Source organism: Cyprinodon tularosa, unplaced genomic scaffold, assembly GCF_016077235.1.
Source record: "Cyprinodon tularosa strain WSP-4 unplaced genomic scaffold, ASM1607723v1 ctg338, whole genome shotgun sequence".
Classification (NCBI taxonomy): domain Eukaryota; kingdom Metazoa; phylum Chordata; class Actinopteri; order Cyprinodontiformes; family Cyprinodontidae; genus Cyprinodon; species Cyprinodon tularosa.
The window spans coordinates 242,858-261,509 of NW_024039050.1; the positions used below are offsets into that span (position 1 = coordinate 242,858).

The following is an 18,652-nucleotide window of genomic DNA, read 5'->3' on the forward strand; positions in this document are numbered from 1 at the left end:
GAAAAAAGGTTAATTGTGCGACCTGAGTAACGTGCAGTAATGGGATGTCGGCAATTGTAACTGCGTTATAGTTACAGTAAGAGTAATCATTTTGATTACTCGTTGCTAAAAAAAGGTAACGCCGTTACTCCCATCACTGTTAACTGGCTCAATCTTCTGTTTATTCTGAAATCTACCATAATCTCCTTTGTTTTGTTGACATTCATGTTTCCACATCACAACACAAAGTGATTTGAACGCTCCCTGTACGCAGCTTCCTGTGCATATTTGATGCACCCAATGATTGTAGAGAAATCCAAGTATTTCTGCAGGTGACATAACTGTCTGGTGCTGGAATACAGAGTTGTTCATCGTAAAAATGAATGGTTAGACTACCGTGCCCTGTGGTGCTCCTGTGATGCGAACTGCTAGATCAGATAGTTGACCCTTCAGTCTAAAAAAATGCGATCAGTTTGTAAAGTATACTTTCATCCAGGGGATTCTTGGTGCATCCACCTGAGTCTTCTGGATATTCTGCCTAAAACTATATGAACCCTGCACAGGTGTGGTTAATGATTGGGTGGATAAAAGTTTTTGTGTTGCGATTTATTTAATGCATGAACAATTGAGCTGTTTTCTTTGAATTCTAACCTCCCAGAAACAAATGTTTTATTCTAAATATGAAACATTAAAACTCTTTAATGTAAACTGTGTTTTTATTCAAGAAAGAATTGTAACAAACATTAAATAAAAAAGGTTACATCACTTTAAAAAAAAAAAATTCAACATTTATCGCTTTATAGTTGTTATATTTATACTAAACTGAAAACAAAGAGCTAAAGCATTTACATCTGATTTCATTTTTTTTGTCTTGGTGAACTTTGGCGAAGGAATAAGCTATTTTTTTGTATTTAACACCCTGATCACAGTTGAGGAATGAATTCTAGATGATTTACCAATAATTTAAAAACTAAAAAAAGGAAACTATCAGATATAAGTAAATTGGAAATAGTCAGATGTCACAGAAAAGACCAGAACATCTCACCTGTTCAGCCAGGCCAATGATTGCCCCTAACGACCCCCTTTTCAGAGGCATAGACCAGTATCGGGTATTGCAGGCTAACAAAGACCTCAACGACTCCCCATTCCTAAGGGGCGGACCTGTTCTTCAGGTTCAATTTGCATGTTTTCTAAGCCAAAACAAGACTTTGTTTTGGGCCATTCTATAAAGCTACGAACTCTGCCTGGATGGGAAGCGAAACATCTTCAAACTGGGAAACTAAGTCCAGTGGATTGTGTTTTTTTTTTTTACATTTTTGGATTCAAGTTGAATAGTTTTTGTTTCACTGAAACCTGGCTAACACCATCTAACGCCCTCCAATTACCTTAGATAAGTCACAAAAGCAATCAGCTGATATGGTAATGATTACTTCTAGTAACAAGATATTTCTCTTTTCATTCATTTAGGTTGCGGATGGTTGCGTCGAGGCTGCCAGGATCAGCAGAATGAACCTTCACAGAGCTGTAGGTCACCGAGTCACCTTCTTCCTCTCCATCCTTAACCTGAGCACAGAGTAGGAAAAAAACGGTTGTGTCAAACTCAGAAATATATTTAAGTCATTGGAGGAGACATGATTCTGATCCTGAAAGCTGAAAATGGCAGCATTATCTCTGGCTCTAATTCTCGCTGGAAACTGATGTCAACATATTCTAACATCACACAGGAAACTAAGCAACAGCAGCTGTAGTAATTCTGCTTCTTTAGCTCCTAATTTCAACATAGAGTCAAAAAGAAGGAAGACTTACCCCAGTTTTACTATTTGCCTTCTTTGTGTGATGAATGGTGGAGTACGTCATGTGATTATCAGGATCAGCCTCAACAGAAAAGAAAAACAGTTGTGAAATACATTTTCTGTAATGAACCGAAGACAGATGGACCCAGTATTCAAGGAGAGACAGTCAGTAGGACAGTTCAAAAAGTTTATTAAATAAAACAAAAACTAAAGTGGAGCTGTGGCTCGTGGACACTGCAGGATGGGGAGCGGGGCAACGCCCATTCAAAGACACTCTGGTTTAACAGCCCAGTCCAAGAATGTCCCCAAGTGCTGCAGTCGCAGAGGACATGCTGGAAGCCGATCCTGGTCAGGGATCCAGAACAGACAGGAACAGAATCCAGATCAGGCAGGAACAGAAACAGGTGGCAGGATCCAGACTTCCAGGCATCCACAATCTCCCAGAAGGTTTCAGAGTCTGACAGGGTCCGAAAGTGTGACCAGGTGGTCACGCACAGGAGCAGACAGGATCAGGTGCAGCTGAGCAGGCTCAGTGAAAGAGGGTAGCCGAGACAGGACGTGGAACTAGAACTTGATGCAGGACTTTAAACTGGTCTCCTCCCTGGAGCCAGGCTTACTGGATAAAAACTGAACCTCCCCACATACAGAGCCAAAAACCCAGAGGACTCCGCGGGGGAGGAACACTTGACGATCAGGAGACGTGACAAACACTAAGGCCCCGTCCACACGAAGTCAAAACGAACACAAAATGCTAATATTTTCCAGAACGTTTGTCGTAAAGACAGAGACGTAAAATAAATGTGATCGTCCACACGAATGCATGAAAACGCTGCAAAATGTATGCCAGGCCTGTAAGTGGCGCTGTGGTGCCAAAGCAAAAATAGGCGACGAAATGTTGGGCATGCGCACTAATATTTATACATGGTTGCCCTGCAGGTCCATTTTCGTGGTTCAGTCAAATTCAGGTGCTGAACTATGTTGTCGATATTGCTCCGTTGTTCCTGGAGATATTCCAGAAGAAGAAGATTCTGTTGTAAGCCCGACAGCAGGGTGAGTAGCATGAGCAGCAACCATTCAACACAGTACGGCGCCATTGTTGTTGTGATACTGTATCGCACATGCGTGTTTAGAGGCAACGCTATGACGCATGCGTGTAAAAAAAAAAATAATGCGGTTAGAGCTTAAAGATGGAAACGCGAAAACGGCGTTTCAAAATCTTCCCACTCTGAAGGCTGAATAAAAAAAAAGATTGTTTACAGACCCCCGAAACGCCGGCTTCATATGGATGAGAGGCTGGTTTGGTGAAAAATTTGTGCGTTTAGGCCAGGGTTTGGCTTCGTGTGGACGGGGCCTAAAACCCTCTTTCCACTGGCTGCTAGGATCCAGGGCATGAACCAAGGCAAAAACTGAACAGACAGACTAACAGAAAGACAAGTAATGATCTGGCACTGAAAGCTCAGGCTGAACTGAATATAACAACGAGGAAACAGGTGAGAAGAATAAATTATAACTGAAGCAGGGAGGGAAAACGACAGGTGAAAGGAATGACTAATTAAGGAGGAGCAAACAGGCCAGATCATGACATTTTCTATAATTTTGAGATGTTTGCATAAGCTAGACACCACGACTTTTGAGTAACTTACACTTAACATATGTCGATCAGATAACTTACCTGTAACTTATGGCCCACATATGAGCATACGCTGGCATATGTCAAGAAATGTTAAGCATGCTCTAAATTCTCAACGTACTTGCCATATGCCGACTTGTACTCAAAACTAAACTGACCCATAACTTATTCAACGTATGCCAGCGTTTTAAGTGACATTTTTCGTATTTCAGGCACACTCTAATTCGAAGCTTAAACTTTTTATTAGAAGCAATGTTGGTTTTGTGTAAGAAATCACTGGTTTAATGATGCATAAACCTTAACAGTGGGCTGTTAGCTGTTAGGAGACACTGAGAGACAGATGTGACTTCTGCCTGTTAAATATTTGTATGGGGTGAAAAAAAAAGAAATGTTAGCGAAAGCATTCCTACCACTTTTGCTCTGGTTTCTGGAGTAGATAGATCTGCAGCACAGTTTGTGTTTAGCTCCTGAAAAAAACCAAAGAAAGGAAATAATCCCCACTCAAAGACTAAATTGTTTTTTCAAAGTTTTTCTCTAAAAAATGTTACACAAATAAAGTCAAATGTGAAGTTTGAACATATTTGAACCTGAAATACAAAAGAAGAAATAAACCACCAATTCTATTTACCTTAAAAAGGGCAAATGTGAAAAAACATGTTACAATCCAGTGGAAGTAAAACTCAAAACTCACCACATCTGGACTCCTCGTTGATTTTTCACCTAAACATGCACATATATTAAGATTTAGCTCCAAAGCACAGCTTTTTGAAAATATTAATTTTCCTTTAATATTAAAGTCTGCTCTCACCTTCCCTTTTTATCCACAGCATGATCACTATAACTGTGACTATGAGGGCTACTAAACCCACCGTCACAACAATGTATAACCACAGATCTGCAAGAGAAGGAAGGAAAATGTTTCAGCTTTATTTTCCTGATGAATACACTGCTTAAGTATGCAACTTAAGTTGTTTTACTCATGCTTTTTTGTTTAGCAGAAAAAAAAAACATCAATATAAGAGTGGAAGCAGACTTAATGGGGTTGCTGAAGTGTTTCTGACTGCAGGTAATGTTACGCTAGCACTTCTTCCTTCTAGATTTGTTGTGGTGTTCACATCCTCACCTGTAAATGTTTAAAACAAAAAAAATGCATATTTCCAATAGTTACAGACATTTTCTCAATCCTAATGCAGCTCTTTATAACTTACCAACAGATAGAGGGCGGAGGGTAAACACCTGCTCTCTTTTAGTTTGATCGTCCTTCACTTTGCATGAAAGCTGCTCACGATATTTAGAGTTCTTCTTAGGAAAACTATCTGGAATAACCATGGTAACAGAACATCTGGATTTCCTTGTGATCATGGTATCTTCCAAAGTTTTTCCCTCATACATCCAGTCCACTTTGTGTTTGCACATTTCATTTGTTGACACGATGCAAGACAACCAAACATCCTCGCCCTCTTTCTTCTCACTCACTGCCGAATAACAAAAAAAAATAGCTCAGAGTCACAAAAAGGCATACACAGAATAAAATAATGTGTAAACATACTTGTTATGAGAAACAGATAAGCAGCAGCATCATGTGGTTTCATTGAATGTATAGTTCTGCAGGTGTAGAAACCAACATCCTTATTAGAGACCCCTTTTATAGCCAGAGAGCAATTTTTTGTCATTTTCAGTCTTTCAGGGTTTTTATACACGTGGGTCTCTGCAGAAACAATAATTGTTTCATCTCGCAAATTATTGAACAGCCATGTAGTTTTTTCACATGTATCCTGATAATTTCTCCCGTTATTTTCACAAGGCAGAGTGACATCATCTCCATCTCGGACAACAAATCTGGGTGAAAATTGTCCTGGGACTTCTAATAAAAGGGAAAAAAGTAATATTTTCTATATTATTATATAATGAAATAAATTCTTATAAAGTCTGGAGAATTTTCTTCTTGTCTTACCTATAAGCTGCAGAGCCAGAAACAGAATTACTAATATCTTAACCCACTTGAATTTGCCTTTAATGAGCAGTTAGTCATGTCTCTTGTCGTCTGCCCCTTAGATCAAGGAAATCCTCTTTCAACTTCCTGTTGCTTGCAATAAGCCGTTTCTTCAGTTAAACTTTGTATGTATGTTGCAAAATGTACACAGGTGGAGCTCATAATCATTTCAAGTTATCTTATTGAATATTGAATGTGAAAAAAAAAGTTTAAATAGTTTAAATCTAGTCTCAAGCCTCAAAACGTTATTTTTATCAGTAGCTTAAACATGCTGAAGAATAAGACGTGAAAACGGTGATGAAAGGATGGGGGAGAACAACACGTCTCAGACAAAACTTTGCAAGAGTTCAGGTGACATGAAGAAACTGACTTTCTTCAGACTGATGCAGTTACACAACTGGCACATTAAATACATTAAATTCTAAGCACAAAGGTTGGCCCCATAAAAAAATTATGTGAAAGGTTAGTAGAGACAAAGGTTAAAGCGAAGCTATCCTAGTAACCTCTGTTTTGTATTGCTGGCAGTTATCTTTTTTAGTTGTGTTCAGCTGTTTTTTCTGTACACTTATAAAGTTAAATGTTTGACATGCCAGATACCACTTTTGGCTTTCACTTTCACTCACTCTGTGGATGTAATGAGAGTAAAGGGAGCACCTTTTTCTTTTAAGGACGAGAATGTTCCATTTTGGACAAAGAAGACATGAGGTTTGAGAGGGGCTTGAAGGAAGCCATCTATGTTAAGAAAGAAAAAAACAACCTTAAACAGAGGAGGTGGACTCAGATTTCAGCTTTCAAAAACCTACAATTCAGCAACTGAGTTAATTCCTTCCCATTATCACTGCAACCCCCACCCCCTTTACAGGGGAACAGAAGACATCGCCTATTCAGCCAGGCCAACAATTCTCTTTAACAACCACCCTTTCAGAGACATAGACAGGTATGGGGCATTGCAGGCTAACAAAGAAGCCAAACGACTCCCATTGCAAAGGTGTGGACCCGTTCCTCTGTTTCAATTTGCATGTTGTCTAAGCCAAAACAAGGCTTTGTTGGGCTACTGCATAAAGCTACGACGAAGTATTAGGGCCAGGTTAGAGATGTTTTTTACTTCTATTTCGGGAATAAAGTGGTAACATTATGAGAACAAAGTCGTAACATTACAAGAATAAAGTGGTAACATTACGAGAATGAAGTCGTAACGTTACGAGTTCCGTAAAAATTCAAAAAATATCCACTGGACTTGGTTTTCAAGATTTGAAGACGTTTGGCCACCTCTCCAGGAAGCTTTCTCAATTCAAATGTCTGGATCCGCAGTGAGTTTGAGTCTTATATAGACAACGCCTTATATCGCTTGGAAACATGCAATAGAAACCGATGAATGGGTCGTTAGTTCCATCGTCTGACTATGATGACTATGACCTGACGCAATGACTATGACCTGGATGACTGAGAACCTTCATCAGCGTAACGTTACGAGAATAAAGTCGGAAACTTATGAGAATAAAGTGGTTTACGAGAAAAAAGTCACAATGAGAATAGTCCTAAAATTAAACGAAACAAGTTGTATTTTATGACAACTCTTACAAGAAGCCCTTTCTTCCCTAAAATGGGGAATGTGGAGCATCATGTGAAGTTATACTTTGGCTCTGGTTTGATAATAAGGAGATCTTTTAGCACCAGCATCAAACTGGGAAGTAGGTGAAAGTTGACTCAGGTTAATGATTGTTGGAGCTGGCCAGCCGTCACATGCTTGTCGGAGCTCGAAGCTTTCTGTCTGTAACGGGTTGTTAAATGATAACAGCATTCTCATAATATTATCACTTTATTCTTGTAATATTACAACTTTATTGCCATAATATTACGACTTTATTCTTGTTACGGTCACTGACCTCTAGGAGCTCTCTTCATGAGAGAGCTCTCTGTTTGTGTTTCAGCTCTTCCTGGCTGTTACAGGTGCAATGTGTTGAAGCTCGTCAGCCACCTCATAAATAGCTTCAACCCTGAGATGTCAGGCCCCCTTCTCTTATTCACTGGGCCTTGATCTGAAGTGATCTTGTTCATGAGCTGAATGTCTCTGTGTGTGTTCATGTTGAACAACTGACTGACTGAAGTTTTGTTTTTCTGTTCACAGTGGAAGCTGGTAGGGGTTCTCTGTTTGTTTTTTTTGTGACGCCTGCAAATTGTAAATAAATAATTTTTTCCTGCTGACACCATCTTTTAGTTTACTGACTTTTGTGTTACACCCAGTGCCAGAATTTACCCTTTAGTGGTCTTAAGGGTGGGGGTTTTAACATAAGTGGGGGCTTGTCCGGGATAGGAACTACTTTTTGAACATGGAACAGTTTAATTGGAGGAGTTTTTGGGTAATCATACAATACAACAGTTTGATGTCTGTAGAAAAGATGATTTATATGAAATTGCTTCACATTTTGGTATCCGTGTCTCTAAGTCTTTGCTTAAATGTGAACTGAAATCTCTTGTCTTCAGTGGCTTGGTTGAGAAAAGAGTACTCCCAGTGGGAATGGATAAGGAGGAGGCCACCCCTTCTGAAACTGCTGATCAGTTTGAGGTTTGTGCTGAGGAGGGAGTGAAGACACCTCCTGTTGCTGCCAAGCCAGAGTTGGAAAAACCACCAGCCTCTCTCCCACGGTTTGAGCCTTTCTCTATGGAGTCCCCAAATCCTAGTGTTGAGGCACGTCTAAAGGTACGTCTGGTGCAGCTAGAACTTGAAGCTAAGGAAAGGGAACGGAAGGATGAATTTGAGTTCCAGCTTAAGCGCAGAAGAATTGAAGCTGAAACTGCCATCAAAATGCGTTCGCTGGCGCTGACAAGGGAAAAGGGAATGTTCTTTGACAGATGGTGCCAGGCAACTAAAGTTACTGAAAGAGGTTCAATATTTGCTGGAAAATGGCATGGATATACAAAGTCATAGCTCCTGGAGCTCTCCTTGTCTTCTGACACCAAAGCCTGATGGTTCCCAAGGTTTTTGTACAGACTATCAAAGAGTAAATGCAGTTACTGTCCCTGATTCGCACCCATTACCTCGCATGGAAAACTGCATAGACAGCATTGGTTCTGCCACCTATATCACCAAGTTAAATCTGCTGAAGGGGTACTGGCAAGTTCCCCTAACTGCCAGGACTTCTGATATTTCAGCTTTTGTCACACCAGACAACTTCCTACAATACACAGTGATGGCATTTGGAATGCGAAATGCACCAGCTACCTTTCAGCGACTGATGAACACTGTATTAGGAGACGTTCAGAACTGTAATATCTATTTGGATGACATCGTAATTTATTCATCATCCTGGAAAGATCATATTAACACTTTGAAGACTGTGTTTGCCCGTCTAACTCAAGCCTCCCTCACCTTGAATCTGGCAAAATGTGAGTTTGCCAAAGTGGTGGTGACCTACCCGGGAAAGGAAGTAGGCCATGGCCAAGTTCGTCCGGTGAATGCAAAGGTGGACGCTATCCTACGCTACCCTGTGCCCACCACAAGACGTGAGCTTCGGCAGTTCTTGGGTTTGGTTTGTTATTATAGATGTTCTGCAGGAACTTCTCAATGGTGGTGGCTCCTCTGACAAAGTTGTGTAGTCCAAAGGAACCATTCACGTAGACTGCTGAATGTCAACAGGTCTTTTCTATGCAGCGCTCCTGTATTGGCGGCTCCGGATTTTAGCAAGGCCTTTAAGTTGGAAGTGGATGCTAGCGCCACTGGGGCTGGAGCAGTGTTGCTCCAAGATGGAACCGATGACATCAGTCACCCAGTTTCCTACTACTCAGCTAAGTTCAAGCCTCATCAATTGAACTACTCCACAATTGAGAAGGAAACATTGGCCATGCTGCTAGCTCTGCAGCATTTTGAAGTTTATGTGGGTTCAACAAGTCCCGTTATAGTCTATACAGACCATAACCCATTAGTCTTCCTGAACCGTATGTATAACCACAACCAGCGGTTAATGCAATGGGCCTTACTGGCCCAAGAGTATAGTCTGGACATCAGGCATAAGAGAGGGGCCGAAAACGTGATAGCTGATGTACTATCCAGGATATAATGCTGTTTACCTCCTTAGAGTACATATGATGCTGAAGTATTATTTAATGAAGGATTTTATGGGGGAGGGTGTTACGGTCACTGACCTCTAGGAGCTCTCTTCATGAGAGAGCTCTCTGTTTGTGTTTCAGGTCTTCCTGGCTGTTACAGGTGCAATGTGTTGAAGCTCGTTAGCCACCTCATAAAGAGCTTCAACCCTGAGATGTCAGGCCCCTTCTCTTATTCACTGGGCCTTGATCTGAAGTGATCTTGTTCATGAGCTGAATGTCTCTATGTGTGTTCATGTTGAACAATTGACTGACTAAAGTTCTGTTTTTCTGTTTACAGTGGAAGCTGGTAGGGGTTCTCTGCCATTTTTGTTGAACTGTTTTCTCCTTGTTTTGTGTTTAGCCAGGGAGTCCAGGTAATGTATGTTCTTTTCATTTTCTGTGTTAGAAAGTGTTTTGTTTTATAAGTATAAGTTTTTTATAAGTTTTTTTGTGACCCCTGCAAATTGTAAATAAATCATATTTTCCTGCTGACATCATCTGTTAGTTTACTGACTTTTGTGTTACACCCAGTGCCAGAATTTACCCTTTAGTGGTCTTAAGGGTGGGGGTTGTAACAATTCTCATAATGTTACAACTTCATTCTCGTAATGTTACGACTTTATCCTTGAAATAGAAGAAAAAAAAAATCTCTAGCTTGGCCCTAATACTCCGTCATATAAAGCAACTCGACGCAATTTCTGACATTTTAATTGAAAAATCTTTCTGGATGGGAAGCAAAACATCTTCAGAATTGGAAACAAAGCCCAGTTGATTGTAAAAAAAAAAAATAAAATAATTTTTTGGGAATGGCTATGACCTGGATGACTGAGAATCTTCACCAGCAGTAAAGGGAGTATTTCAAAAGTGATATAAAAATGCTTCTGCCCGGCCCTGACGCTGGGCCCTTGAGCAAGAACACTTAACCTCAGATTGTCACCCATTGATGGTACTAAAATTTCTCTCTACCTTTTTCCTTTTTAGTTCCTACTATCTGCAACCCCCCACCTTAGGATACCCTCTTCATCACAGAATTCTTTTTTTCCCCCCAACGTTTCTGCAGAGGTTTGGCATCTCACTAGCTTTTAGATAAATCAGTTAGTCTCAGTGTTTGGATTCATTTCTGGATTAGACTGCAGCTAAATGTTGTTATTCTCATGCAACAGTAAAAAGATACTTTTAATCTCCACTTAAAGAGTTTCAGTGTTCCACAGCTTTCTTTTCAGAAAAAAAAAGGAAAGAAAGCAAAAATTTTAAGGTAAAATAAATCTTCTAGTCCATGGGTCTTCAACGTTTTCCAGGCCAAGGACCCCCAAACTGATGGCGAGATGGAGCGGGGACCCCCTAATTACATATATTGTATGAAATTGTGTTATATCAAAGTGGTTCTATAGTCACTCTATTAAAGATGGAGTAATTTCTCCCTGGGATTATTAAAGTATTTCTGATTCTGATTCCTGGTTGATGGGACAGGTGTTGTGAATGAAACGGTGTCCAGCTTGAAAGAGCTCCTGTGTGTCTCTGAATGTGTGCATTGATCACTGAAAGACATCTTCTGCCTCCATTTATCTGTTTACTATAGTCTGTTCAATTCATGTTCATGTGATTTTAAAGACATTTCAAATAGTGGGAAAAATTGCAGGGGGTAATATAATACTACTATAATACTAATCAACCAAAAGTTTCACGACCCCCATGCAGTACCTCCTTGGACCCCATAGGGGTCGCGGACCCCCTGTTGAAGACCTCTGTTCTAGTCCATTCCCTGTTTACGTACAGTTACGTTTTGCAAATGCACATCCTATTTCACAGTGTTGTGAAATGATTATTATTTTTTATTTTTTATAAAATAAATAGATTTTAACTAATAATAGATTTGTACATTTTTTTTTCCAGAAATGTTTTTGTGGCTAAAATGCTAAAATAAAGTTAGCACACCTGCTGCTGGCTCATGAAGAATTTTGAATCAGTAGTCAACTTTGACACAGATCAAAGTACTAGTGTTTAAAGTAATCATTTACTTTCTTTAGTTTATTAACCTTCTTTTTTTTGTGGCTTATTTGATGCAAGTTAAACTGACTGTTTTCCCTTGAAGTTAAAAAAGTTAAAAAACATACCACTGGACTTTGTTTTCCAAGTTTGAAGATGTTTTGCTTATTATCAAGGAAGCTTTCTCAAATTAAAATGTCTTGTTAGTGTTGACTTCAAAGCTTTATAGTAGCAAACAAAGCCTTGTTATGACTTAGAAAGCACGACATTTAGGTGGGAAGCAAAACATCTTCAAACTTTCCAGTGTTCTTAAAAAAAAACGTTTTTGGAATGACTATTACCTGAATGGCTGAGAATCTTCAACAGCATGTTTTCCCTTGAACCGCTCGCACTGGCAGTACGTCTGCTTGTGTATTTAATTTCATCCTCTAGATTTAGGCCGAAAAAACGTAAAGGATCCATTGGGACTGAGACCCTTTCCTGTGATTGGAAATCTTCTGCAGTTTGACCTCAGGAGAACATATCACTCTGTACTGGAGGTGAGAAGGTCACATGATAGGAGGATTTTGTTTTTTTAAATTTTAAATAAATATTCCTATCATTGTCCTATCTGTTTACTTCCTTATGCATGCATGTATATTAGTGCTAGTTGTTCTCTTCCCTTCTTTGTGGCGACAAACCCTTTTTGTGTATTATCTTATCTTATCATAAGACAGGCTTGAGACCAACATTGCATAAGTAAAAAATCTCACATGAGAATGTAAGAAAATGCACAGAAACCTTAAAAAGGCTCACCACAGGTCCAGTTTACAATTTTTTTTTTTTACCAGCAAGGTAAACTTAGCTGAAGGGGAATTAATAGATTTGATCTTCAGAAGAAAACATAAATCAAAAACTAGAGATAGCAGGTATATAAGTATCACCTTAAATAATTTTGTGAAAAAGGTGAATGTCACAATAAAAGCAAAGAAAAAATGATTTATTACCCCTTTTTCTGTTTAACTAAGATTTATATCCAGAGTAAGATGAGAAACATCTCTGGCACAGTGTTTTGCCTCCCTATCCCCTGTCTTTTAACAGTGGGGGGTTTTTAGCGGGGCTTCTGGACTCCCTTACCGATCATTTCTGTGTCTCAAGGTTGGAATATGACTCAGTTTGAGCTCTTCCTCTCTTTAATGCACCTTCAATGGTTGGAACTCTGATCAGCTTTTATTTCTTTTATTAGTACTTTGATTTATGGAATTTTTCATTCTAGACCATTTTAGCTAATTCATAATATAAGAGAGGTTGTAGTTAATTTCTTCAGTCTACAGGTTCAGGCATAAATAATTCCTTTAACTAGAAACTCATGAGTTTCTAGTTAAATTAAGAAGGTAGAATTTGGTCCATCACAGTTAATTTGTAATTTAACAAAGAGGGGTAAATTTATATTTTTTTTCCCTTTTACAAAGGGCTTGATTGCTCTGGATAGTTTTTTTCCTCCTTTTAAAAGAAGTTATGTTCAAAATATATATTGTATTTTTATTTATGATGAATATCTACATTTATTTGATTATCACAAACATTTAAAAGTGACAAGACAAAAAACCAGAAACAAACAACCCCCAGGAGAAATCTGTAAAGATGTGTTCATACAGAATGCAAAAAACATAAATGATTATTGTGTCATCCTTATGTAAAGGCAAATTAATGGTAATACTACTTATAATTTAGTGAATGGACAAATGAAGTAAAGGAAACTTAATTTCAATGATCTGAACTTTATGTTGTATTAACCCAGACAGGATCTGGTTGTGCTGCAGGCTGAAGGAATGCAGCGAAGAAAAAACATTTTTTATTCAAAAAATTAACAGTGTCAGGGTTTGGTTGTGGTTTGAGGACCCAAATGCAGAGGCAGGTAGGCAGAGGTGAGTTTCTTGTTGGTTTAATGAAAGGTTAACTGAACACAGAGGCAGGAAATCCAAAAAATCTTACATGAAAACAAAGTCAACAAAACAGAAACCATGGAGACATCTGGGGGAAAACAGGAGGGAAAAGGAGGAGGACTCAGAGAGACAAAATTGGAGGAAGTTAGACGAGGAACCAGCAGTAAGAAGTTGCATAAGGAGTGTATTTATATGAGACTGAACAAAGAGATGACTAAAGAGCAGATTGGGAGCAGGTGTGAGCAGAGCAGAAAAGGAAAGGAGCTAGGGAAAAGGAGAACACAAGAGGGCAGCAGAGGGCAACAAATAAAAACCCTAAAACTGAAAAATAACCAGAGAACACAACAAAATAAGAATTAAACCACTAAAACTAGAAAACGTTGAGCAAAGTAAAACAGAATACTGAAAAGAAAACATAACAGAACCAAGACTGTGACAAACAGAATGATTTGTCCATAACATGGCATAACAGGTCCTGCTGCTGGGTCCTGAAGAGACAGAAATTGGACAGCGAGCAAACCCAGGGACCAACTTTTACATAGCACCATGTCTGGCTTTGCAAAAATGAGCTTGGCAATGTGGAGTTAAACAGACAAGAGCAACCCCAAAGCAGATAAAAGGTGGTCCTTTGTAATCACGCATTAAAGAACAAAGGGTAGAATCTCACCACTTTGTAAACATGAGAGGTTTTTGTGTGTATGTGTTATTGTTAAATATAGCCTTGTAATTTTTTTGGACAGTTAAAAGACGTGTGTCTGGGACACTCACAGATGTAAGAACGTGCAGTGCAGTTTGTATGTTACCTTTTATAAAAAAAATAGTTCAGTTTTTTACATGAAGCCTCTGTGAAAAACTACTGCTGGGGGAGGTATTGAAGCAAGGTATGGGAAGGTATTCTAATTAACAAGGAACTAATGCAACATTTTCACATTGTTTGGAATTGCGGTGAATTGTATATTTTAATGTATTGGGGGATATATTTTTTGTCGGCAATGTAAACTCCACGGATTTCTCTATACTCTATCACAACAGAACATTTTAATGCAATGCAGCCAAAAACCTATGCTGTTTTTAACATCATCTGCTCCTATACCCAATTTAAACTTCTGTCTTGAAAGTTTTATAACATGTTTCAAAGCCTCTTCAAATGGATTAGAAGTAGGAAGGAGTTCTTAGAAATAGCATTCGCCAATTAGAAAATCTACTTTGCACTCTTAAGTCAGCCAAAGCAAACCCTAAACCCTGAGATCTGTAGAGGCTTTGTAGATCCTATATAGTTTCGGAAGCAAAATATGGAGGGTTCCCCCCCATATCTGAAATAATTTCAGGGATTATAAACTCTGATTGAACTTGCTCAAGCCTCCTTTACAAATATATAATAATTTTAAATGACTTCTATCTGTTTCTAGTACATAAAAATAACAGAGTCTTTTGTTTTACAGTAGGGACAGTGTTATTTTCTAGATAGCCTTAATTTTTTGTATGTGAACATAGAGCTGAAGTACCTGGGCAAAAGTTCAATTTTTTTGGACATTCTCCCAGAAGCCTTGTGGCTTGTTAACATGTAGTTTGGCAAGTTCATGTCTGTCTTTTTAATGATTCATTTTCAACAACGGTGTCCTTAATGAACTCCCATTAAGTTCCCTTTGACACACACATCTGACACCAATGGTCCTTGATCCTCAATTTAACTTTTAATCTTTTAAGATGTTCTCCTGGACTCTTTCTTATATTATCAATCTTTGATTTGTCATCAGATTACCTCCCGTGGCCATATCCAGGATTGTTGACTACAGTCCCATGGATCTTACATTTCTGAATAACGTGCAATTGCAGTCACAGGAACATCAAGCTGCTTGGAGGTGGTCTTCTAACCTTTAACATGCATGTCTGTGATTCTCTTCGTAATTGAACAAGAAAACCCTTTTCTTTACTTTCTCTGGTCCATGTTGAGTTTGGTACAGCAAACTACCTGTAGCCCCATAGATCAGCCCATGACTGATTACAAGATTTCCAGTCAACGGTGACGCTACACTGTAAAATCCACTAGCATCATTACTTTATAAAAGCATGCAAACCAGTAGCAACAAAAATAAGTACAGTGAACCGGTTATTTTACGTTCTATTAACTAGAGCTGTATTTGCAGAATTATGCATTAGTTCAACTACCTAAAATAATCAAAATAATATTTCCATTAGAAATACCTAATACAAATTTTTATATATTAACTGATTGCATAGGAACTGCTTAGTCCATCCATCCACCTTCTGCCTCTTAATCCGTCAGTCGAGGCAAGTCTCAATTTATACCAACTAACCAAACAGTCATGTTTTTGGGCTGTTAATGGAAGCTGGAGTACCTTGAAAGGAAAATGCACAGGAAGGAAATTAAAACTCCATGCAGAAGAACCATGGGTCAGGAATCAAACCCAGGATCTTGTTGGTGCGAGGCAGGAATTTGAGCTGACACAGCATTTTTGGTTATATTTTCTTGACCAGAGATGTGATTTAATTACTCAAATCATGAAAACTAGTTGCACTTAAAAAGCAAGTGTTAAAGTGTTATATTTACGTGAATCAAAAACAGGTTCCTATCTTCTAAAACCCCCTGAATTACAGATACAATAGTAAATGTTTTCTTTTTCTTCCTTTAATTAACTTTAAAGCTTGTCTTTAATGTCATTCACAAAAAACATACTGTAAAATCAACAATACAGTTACAAGACTTCATCAGATTTATTGGTGGTTACCAAACAACTATTGTGCATTACCACCAACCTCTGAATTGGAGTGTAGTGGGATTGACTTGTTGTTGTTAGCTTAATAAAAAAAAATGTTAATTTTAAATTTCAGACTTTCTAAAACCTTAAGATCCTCTCTTCATCGATAAGTCTGCAAAATTCATATTTATGTCCACCATTCTCTTCTGAGGAAAGATTCAAATCCTTGGCTGGTGGTTGGTGTTTCTTTTATAAGTCCTCCAGAACTTTTATCCAAGTCTTCCCAAATTACCCCAGTATTCTTTTTTTGTTCAATTATCTCTGCAACCCCTTCCTTTAATAAGGCAATAAGAAGTAAAACAAAAGTAAAATTTACACAGCCAGAAACAGGTCTAGATATTTTCAAGGAGATCGTAATTTATAAAGCAATTCATTTTAAGCTGAAAACTTTGTAGAAAGAATATAAATAAAAGTGTGTGCATTATTCTGGAACAGAATAGTGTATAGATGTATAATCAGGCATACACTTTGAGACTATTCAAACTAGGGATGCACGATATTGGGATTTTGGCCGATATCCGATATGCCGATATTTTAAAACTCATGTAGCCGATAACCGATATCGATACTGATGTTAAAGCTGGACAAAAATAAGTAGTCATTGAAAATAGCAGTTTTGTTATCCATTTCTGACACTTTGAAAAATAATATACTCAAATATATTTTCATATGCTGATATCAAATTGATTTTTAAAAATGCGGTATCGATCTATTTTACTTACAAACTCTCGTGATATTTTGCAAATTCTTGTGAGATTTTGTCAGTAAAATAGATCGATACCGCGTCAATATATCAAAATATAAAAATATGGCAAAATTTTGTGAATTTTCAGGGGATTTCGTAGCATAACGATGACATATAGCAATATTTCATTAGTAAAAGAGATTGATATGGTGTTTTTAAATGGCAATATATCAGCATATTAAGATATTGTGATATTTTAATGTATCAATATTTTTTCCCTCGTCTTTAGAAGTTTTTAAGTCTGTAAAAAAGAAGTTTTTGAGGTAGAAGAAGTATTTTTTATATTTTTTTTAGACTTTAGAAACTCAGAAGCTGATCAAATATCGGGTTAAATATTAGTGGGGTGGCCGATGTCCGATATTCAGTTTTAAGGCCGATACCGATAGGGGGCCGATTATATCGTGCATCCCTAATTCCAAGTACAAGCTGTTAAAGAAATCCGTTATGATTCTCAATGTATCGAGTTCCCCTCTAAATATGTATTGGTGTGTTCCTTATCTGTGGACTGTTGGCTGATATGACAGCAGTTGTGTCTTTAATATGACATTTTTTGAAAGTTTTGTTCCAGCAACAGTAAAGCGAATGTTTTGATTTCTTCTCAAAGAGTTTGTGATGAAAGTTGCAGAGCTATCTTTCAGATAACAAAGAACAAACAAAAGCAAAGTAATTAAGTTTTTTTTTTTTTTTTTTTTTACCACTAATCGAAAAAACAATCTTATGTCTTGTCACTTACAGAGGTACATTTGGAAATGCACATCAGATTTCACGGCAGGGTTATGTTTTCAATAAAAAAAAAAAAAAAAATTGAAAATCAGTGTCAAGTTCTCTGTTTAGATTTGATTTTTAAATGTGCAATCCCCACTTGAAAGGGAAGTCTCTTCTGTGAAACAACTGGTGTCCACTTAACGAGTCTTCATTTAAGTCATCTTTATTTTGATGGTTATAATTTTCCTCCAATCACACAGCTGAAAACCCTCAAAAAGAGACAGAAATATCTAATTACATTGAGAGATCAACATGAAAAGAAAGAAAACAAATCAATTTCCACCTATTTAAATAATTTAATCCTAAAGAATAGTAAACATTAAGTATTTTATATGGAAATTAAACAGCAATTAATTAGCATTTATATCAACATTTTATCTGCTTTAACTAATAAACATCAAGTGTATATATATATATATATATATATATATATATATATATATATATATATAAATTTTTTTTTTTCCTTTTAATAATATTAAACAATCAACCAGATAATCAGAGTCAGTCCATGCGAATAAGCAGCTGTAATCAGCTTACCGGCTGTCCTTCATAGTTCTTCTTAGTAACCTTTTGCACAGTTTGCACTTTGCATGTTCTACCATAACTGTTTGGCTTGCATGCTGTGCTGCTTCCTCAAACAAGAGTGAGAGGTCAGCCACACCAAAAGTACACTCTTTAATTGAATGAGATTAAGTCCAACTGGTTCCCATCTCCAGCAGGCAGAGCAGAAACTAGAAGCAGATGGGATCGGCAGAGGGGAGTGGCTTCCTGGCAGTTCACCAAAACAATCAGTGTGAAAAAGGTCAGTATATATGTGGTTGACTCACAAAGAATTGTGAAATCAGGAATCAACTTTGACACAGTACAGTACCAGTTTTAAATTAATCATTTACTTTCTTTAATGTAATTCTATTTGTTCAGCTGAACTGGGCTGGGCTGATTCTCTGCTATTTAAACTGTCTGGTTT

The 18,652-nt window shown here is 37.8% G+C and overlaps 1 long non-coding RNA gene across 2 annotated transcripts; it reads right to left on the bottom strand.

Moving 5' to 3' along the window:
- Window positions 1-811: 811 nt before the first annotated feature.
- LOC119789427 lies at window positions 812-5,262 on the bottom strand. 2 transcript variants are annotated; one of them, XR_005281583.1, is made up of 5 exons: window positions 4,952-5,262; window positions 4,611-4,877; window positions 3,813-3,869; window positions 1,786-1,854; window positions 812-1,542 (listed from the first exon to the last, which is right to left on the bottom strand). It is a non-coding gene; the product is annotated as an uncharacterized LOC119789427 (long non-coding RNA). The 2 variants fall into 2 exon arrangements; XR_005281584.1 differs by lacking the exons at window positions 4,611-4,877; window positions 4,952-5,262 and adding an exon at window positions 4,094-4,124.
- Between the last annotated feature and the right edge of the window lie 13,390 nt (window positions 5,263-18,652).